Below are 6,000 nucleotides of genomic sequence, written 5' to 3'. Positions count from 1 at the left end.
TTTAAATGCTTAATTGTGAAATAGTATGTGGTGACTATGATTAAGAATGTACTTAAGTGTGAAGATGACTAAAATCTGTGAGAATGATGATTTTTAACATGTCATGTGCATTGGAAATCCCTAAGACGGTTGTTGGAAGGTTTAGGTTGTGTTTTACGTGTTTAGTGTCGTTTTGTTTATTTGTTTTTGTTTTGTTTTGCTCGAGGACTAGCAAAAGATAAGTGTGGGGGTATTTGATAGGAGCATATTCATGCGACTTAAATGGCTTGTTCTCGTGCATTTACGTTATGTTTCTTTAGTTATTTTAGTACTTTAAGCTATTTTCGTGTGTTTGTAGGTCCAAAGGGCTAAAGGAGCAAAAAGATGCATTTTGGAGACTTTTGGAGCACTTTTGGGCTAAGGATGGATAGCTTATGCTTGGAGCCAAAGTGTTGGACGAAATTGAAGACCTAATTGAAGACCAAAGTGTTGGAACCTTGTTCCCTTTAGTTCTAGGACATTTAAACCTTTCCTATAACCATTGCACATGCACTCCCTTTAATCACATGCATAAATCAGCCACATGCATCTCCCATCATCATTCCACTTTAACCCACATGCATTTCCACCCACATGCTCTCCCATTTCAGATTATTCCTTCATCATTGCACCCTCACATGTCCCTTTAATCATTCAAACATGCAGCCACATTCCCCCCCATTTCGCCTATAAATAAGCATTCATTCCCACTCATTCTCATCTCATTCCATTCATACACAATTCATTCACCATTCACGCCAGAAATTCATCCCCTCTCTATAACACATCCATACTTCACCATTCTTCATATTTTCTGCCCAAAAAGAAGCCTTGAGGTCCCCTACATTCATCCCTATCCTAAACACATCATTCTACACCATCCATAACTCCCCATCCCTCCAAACCTATCCTTAGACCTTGTGCTACAACGAAGAGGAGGAGAAGAGTGCCTAAACGTTCATACAATTCAAGTTTGAGTTGTTGGAATGTTTAGGTGTTTCTTTTCCTCGATTCCAATGTTTAATTTCAATTCTCTTTGTTTTGTACGTATGAGGAACTAAACCCCCCCCTTGGCTAGGGGGGGATTCGAAATATATGTTTATGCTTGCATTTTGATTTGATTACTTCTAATTGCGTTTCATAAGTTGTGGATTCAATTTGTTTAACTGTTTGATTGATAACTTATTTATGTATGTTTATTGAGAGTACACGCTTAATTTTCATGCATGAATTTGACGCTAGAATATAAGTGAGTTTCATGTAATAGTTATGAACTTATATTCACAAGTAGTGGAGGTTGCTTATAAACAATCGCGTTAAACATATTCTTGGCATAAGTTTCATGCAATCATAGTAACGAATGCCTCGTCAACACTTATAGTTTTCATGTTGCTTAATGATTCTTGCTTGTATCTCTATTATGCAATTCATGTAGGGAACTTGTGAGGAATGCTTTGGGTTGTCGTATGCAATCATCCAATTCATTAACTTAAGGAAAACTTGACGGTTAATTTAAGCGGACCTAATTAACCCGGGGCGTTGAGAATTCATGGTTTATTGAAATGCAATTGGAAATCTTTTTATTATGCAAGTGTAACATGTGTGGAGATGAACCCCTTAGCTAGTCATCCCATCCATTCAAATCCATCACATTCATATTTACATTCTGTTTTTAATTAGAATCTGTGCAATTAGTGTAATTTCGTCCAAAACTCAATCCCCCCTTACTTTAATGTCCAAATTAGTTAGAAATCAATTTAGTTTGTGTTTTTAAGAGTCTTGAGTCAAGTTACAACTTAATTTCGTCCAAATTTGGGTTTAAGGTCAGAAACTGCCTAGTTAGTGTTTTTAGGCAGTTTTGAGTCTTTTGAACTTGTTTTGAGTCCTTTGAGTCTTTGTATTGTTCAAATTAGTTAGAAAGTGTTTTGGTTTGTGTTTATAAGTGTTTTGATTCAATTTGTTACCCAAATTCGTCCAAAGTACTCAAAGTGCTCAAAACTGCCCAGAAAGTGTTTTTAAGGCAGTTTTGAGTGTTTTGGGTGCTGTTTGAGTCTTTTGGTTTGTTTTGGTGTTTTAAAGTTTAGTTTTGCATTCTTTGAGTCTAGTATAGTGTTTTATATTGTTTTTTTACGTTTTTGAGTCAAATCCAAGTGATTAACAATCCCTCCTAATCCCTGGTCCAGAACGATCCCTACTTACGTACTTACTACAATTGATAAAAAGAGGGTTTAATTTGTGTGCGTATAATTCTCGCATCAGTCGTACAGACCACTTTAGGTGGTTCCGACTCGTGGGCAGGTTTAGTTAGTTACTGAGATTTGAGCTCTAGATTCAGCCGTACAGGTCACGTTAGGTGACTCCGGCTGCCAGACTATATGATATTGGTATGATTTTCACCTGAGCACTTGCATTTCATTGTGAGATTTGGCATGGCATATCCTAAAACATGATTGGTATATATATATATATATATATATATATATATATATGTACATATGTTTATTTTCTGGGAAGTATACAGGTTTTACGGCGAAGGGTTAGAACTTATTTGTTAAATGGTTTTCGAAAAGCTTTGTTTTTGCCCACTCACGCTTTTGTTTTGCGCCCCTCTAGGTTCTAGTTGTCTAGCAGGTTTGGTGGTTTCCCAGAGGGCTTTCCCGGCATTTCTGACAGACGATCACCAGCGTAGGGCCACCTTCGGGTGTACTGTTGTTGCGCCGTTTTTTTTTTTTTATTTGGACTGCGTTAAGCTTTATGCTCTGAACTTGTGTCTCACTTACGCTAGCACTTGTTTCTATTACCTTATGGATGCTAGTTTTTATTTATTCGTACTTTTTACATTACTATTTTATTAGCTTCCGCACTGTGCACATGGTTACGTCACTTCCACGTGACGGCCAGCATGCCCTAATCTTGATCGGGGTGTGTCACTTACATTAATTTTCAAAACTTCACAGTGAGGTGAAGGAGAAAATAATATATTGATCAATGGTTTAAGTACGAATTTTTAAAACCGACTAAAAACCGTGAGTTACCCACGTTTTTTGTGAAAAATGCAAATTTTTTATTTTCGTGAAATATTTCCCGTGAGCATTAAGGAAAACTTTGTAAGGCATTTGGAAGCAGTTTTATGATTTATTGAGCAACAAATGTATATTTAGTAGAATATTTAAGCCGAAACTAAAAAAACAAGTGAAAAATATAGTAGTGAGGTCCAAAACATTGTCAAATAGGGCTCTACCCTTAAGAATCTCACCGGAAAGTCTTACCTTAATTTTCGAAACTTCATGGTGCGGCGAAGGTGAAAATAAATAGATTGAACGACGATTTAAGTATGACTGCGTGAGAATTGGTAGCGTGGTACCAATCTTTCCCTATTCCAATTTATTTACTTTATTTGAGTAACCACTATTAAATTCAAATATCTTTAAATTTAGATTTTAAATCGTTGACTACAACTTTTTAAGCTTGAATTATAATAAATTTTGCATGTAAAAATATATTTTGAAAAACATGAATATGATAGTTTATTGTTATGATAAGAGAAACAAAAGAAAAATGAACAAGAATTTAAAAAAACAAAACAAAACAAAAATTTGAAAAGGGGGATCAATATGATGCAACGACTTGTATGAGGTGAAGTTGCTACCTTGTTAGGGACGGTGTTCGTGGACTAGTGAATTACCGATCATATCATTTTTATTTTTTATTTTTTTTCTTTTTCTATTGAATTTTTTTTCTGCCTACCTTATTTTATTTAGATTAAAATATATTTAGATTTATATTTATATCCTTGTTTTCAAATGATTTTGCCTCGTTTTACATGCCTTATTTTGCATGCGCGGAGTCAACCTTATTTTTTGTGCCAGAAGCCCGCCTTGTTTTTTGTGTGCGAAAATCGTGTCATTTTTCATGCATTGGGGTCGGCCTCGGGTTGCACGACAAATCCCGCCTCATTTTCATGTGCAGAGCCCACCCTTTTTTTTTTATGTGGCAAGCCTGCATTGTTTGCATGCCAGAAGTCCGACCCGTCTTCTGTTTACGAAGCTGCTTCGTTTTACGTGCACGAAGCTCGTCTCGTTTTCCATAAACTCGGTTTCGCCTCATTCACTCGAACACCCATTTTTTTGTTAAAATTGAAAATATATTATTTTCATAAATATTTCTATGAGCATTAAGACAAACTTTATAAGGCATTTGGATGAAATTAGTATCCACGACAAAGAAGCCAAAAATGACATTGTCATTGTATAAAAATAAGAAAAAAGTACACAGTGATAGATAATATCAAAAGTAGCTATTGGTGGAGGAAACCGACATCAGACGAGTCAAATCCCAAAGTGTTAAGTAACGGCCAAAAAAAGTCATGCTGGAAAAAAAATCTGTACCATAATAGATTTACCAAAAACCTCGAAAACCAGATTTGAAGTGGCGCCCCTTGTTTTCCTAAATCACCCATGTTTAATTATCTTTCGTATATAAATATCATGAAGACCATCATACATTATATAGAACTGGGGAAAATCCTTTTTTTTTTCTTTTTTTTTTTGTAGATTACTGTAGGCTATGCAGTATCTTAAATCACCAATATCAGGTCTTCATTTTTGTCGACCAAGAGAATGGCGACAACATTGAATACAGCTGGAAGAAAAAGTTTGAATAGAGGTATAATGAACTATAACCCAAATATTAAAAAGAGATTTCTTTTTAATTTCCTCCACAACGAAATCATGATGAATCAAATCGAGCTTGCCCAAACTTTAATTTAATGTGTTTGTTTGTTCGAAAATTTGAAGATATTTTCTTTTGTTTCTTAAAGTCGAGCAATTTCTCTTTTCTATGAATCCGAACTATTATTATTACTAACAATTGTACACTTTGATAAAAAAATAATAATAAATGTACCCATGATGTGACATCCCACATCGCCCAGGGGTGATCCTTAAATGTATATTCCCATCCCTACCTAGCACAAGGCCTTTTGGGAGCTCACTGGCTTCGGGTTCCGTAGGAACTCCGAAGTTAAGTGAGTAGCGCGCGAGAGCACTCCCAGGATGGGTGACCCATCGGGAAGTTCTCGTGTGAGTTCCCAAAAACAAAACCGTGAGGGCGTGGTCGGGGCCCAAAGCGGACAATATCGTGCTACGGTGGTGGAGCGGGCCCGGGAAGTGGTCCGTCCCGGGCCGGGATGTGACAATTTGGTATCAGAGCCTAACCCTGGTCGCGTATGTGCCGACGAGGACGTCGGGCCCCTAAGGGGGGTGGATTGTGACATCCCACATCGCCCAGGGGTGATCCTTAAATGTATATTCCCATCCCTACCTAGCACGAGGCCTTTTGGGAGCTCACTGGCTTCGGGTTCCGTAGGAACTCCGAAGTTAAGTGAGTAGCGCGCGAGAGCACTCCTAGGATGGGTGACCCATCGGGAAGTTCTCGTGTGAGTTCCCAAAAACAAAACCGTGAGGGCGTGGTCGGGGCCCAAAGCGGACAAAATCGTGCTACGGTGGTGGAGCGGGCCCGGGAAGTGGTCCGTCCCGGGCCGGGATGTGACACATGATATCTATGTGCTTATTAAAAATTTTAAAATAAAACTTCAAGGAGAAAATAAAATTTACAAAAATAATTTTTTTTTGTGAAAATCTTCAAACAATTTTTTGTCACTGAAGGGCTATTAATATCTTTAGCGACAATTTCCTGGATAACTATTTCGTCATTAAATATTTATTTTATTTGGAAGGAAGACGTAGAAGAGAAAATAGGAAACTTATATGGTTTCCTGGTTGTGAGACTTTGAAAAAAAAATTGTGTTTAATTTACTATATTGCCCATAGCTTTTGTTTTGTTTATTTTATTTAGTTTTGTTTTTGTGGTTAATTTGGTCTTTCTACCTTCCTTTGGTTGACACAAAGAATTTTATTAATAGGTACTTTAGATTAATCAAAAGAATTAATAATCAAACTAAAAAAGAAAGTATAAAATTAA

Source organism: the organism of the source record quoted next, unplaced genomic scaffold, assembly GCF_019419815.1.
Source record: "Pyrus x bretschneideri cultivar Hongxiangsu unplaced genomic scaffold, Pyrus_bretschneideri_v1 Contig39, whole genome shotgun sequence".
In the NCBI taxonomy this organism is placed as follows: Eukaryota; Viridiplantae; Streptophyta; class Magnoliopsida; order Rosales; family Rosaceae; genus Pyrus; species Pyrus x bretschneideri.
The sequence above is the reverse complement of the archived record's forward strand: the minus strand, read 5'-3'. Positions refer to the sequence as shown.